Here is a 1,152-nt window from a genome sequence, read left to right as displayed (position 1 = left end):
CTTGATTGTATTGGGTTCTTTGTTGGACATTGTCTCTTTGGTTGGGGTGGCGATAGGGAGCTTGTTGTTGTGAATGAGGTTGATTGATATAGTTTTGAGGAGGAGGAGCTTGGTTATAATTGTTTTGAGGAGGGGGAGCTTGGTTGGGTTGTTTCCACCAAAAATTTGGATGTTGTTTCCAACCTTGGTTATAGGTTTGAGAGTAAGGATCATTTCTCCCAATAGAAGCCACATGCTCCGTTGTTGTAGAGTTGCAATAGGATGCCATATGATCGTTTCCTCCACAAGTCTCACAAGACATGACTTGTGAGGAGGAGCTACCGGGCACATTGTTCACTTGATCTAGCTTTCGAGCTAACATATCAACCTTTGAAGCAATAAGATCTATTGCCTCGAGATCATGCTTTCCACCCTTCTTAGGATGACTTTGTCTTTTGTCACCCCCATAAGCATAATGCTTGGCAACCTCTTCAATCATTTTGTAGGCCTCGTTAACCGATAGCTTTTTAAGGCTACCACCGGCCCCGGAATCAAGGTTGGCCCTTGAGGTAGGAGTAAGACCATCATTGAAGCTTTGCACTATGATCCATGAGGTGAAACCGTGGTGAAGGCATGCTCTAGTGTAATCTTTGAACCGCTCCCATGCTTCACACAAAGTTTCATTAACCTCTTGGTTGAAGTTGGTGATTTTCCGTCTTATTTCGGCGGTTTTCTCGGGAGGGCAATACTTCCCAAGAAAAGCTCTAGTAACTTCATCCCAAGTAGTTAACGATCCCTCTTCAACCGTCCTCGACCAAAGCTTGGCTTTATCACAGAGGGAGAATTGAAATATATGCATCCGAATAAACTCTTCCGAAATGTTATTTTGCTTGATAGTTGTGCACAATTCAAGAAAGTTGTCTAAATGAGAAAAAGGACACTCATAAGGACTACCCCCAAATTGATCACTTTGAATCATACAGATGAGTTGGAATTTTTGAATTTCGGAATTTATTTTAATTATAATTTTTTTTCGAAACCTTATAGCTAAGGGTTATTTTTATAAGAGAAATCACTTCTGCTTCTATTGTAACAAAAGATTCCCTTTTTATATGGAAAAGCCTTTTTTGAGATTTTGAGAAGAGTTGCTCTTTGGAGAGCACAGTACGATGA

General features: G+C 40.6%; 1 non-coding gene across 1 annotated transcript; it reads left to right on the top strand.

Annotated features, from left to right (window-relative positions):
* The first annotated feature begins 596 nt into the window (after positions 1-596).
* LOC145637552 (small nucleolar RNA R71) lies at positions 597-703 on the top strand. The gene has a single exon (XR_014114324.1). It is a non-coding gene; the product is annotated as a small nucleolar RNA R71 (small nucleolar RNA).
* The last annotated feature ends 449 nt before the right edge of the window (positions 704-1,152 follow it).

The sequence above is a fragment of the Chenopodium album genome, chromosome 6 (genome assembly GCF_948465745.1).
Source record: "Chenopodium album chromosome 6, dcCheAlbu1.1, whole genome shotgun sequence".
Classification (NCBI taxonomy): domain Eukaryota; kingdom Viridiplantae; phylum Streptophyta; class Magnoliopsida; order Caryophyllales; family Amaranthaceae; genus Chenopodium; species Chenopodium album.
The sequence above is the reverse complement of the archived record's forward strand: the minus strand, read 5'-3'. Positions and strand labels throughout refer to the sequence as shown.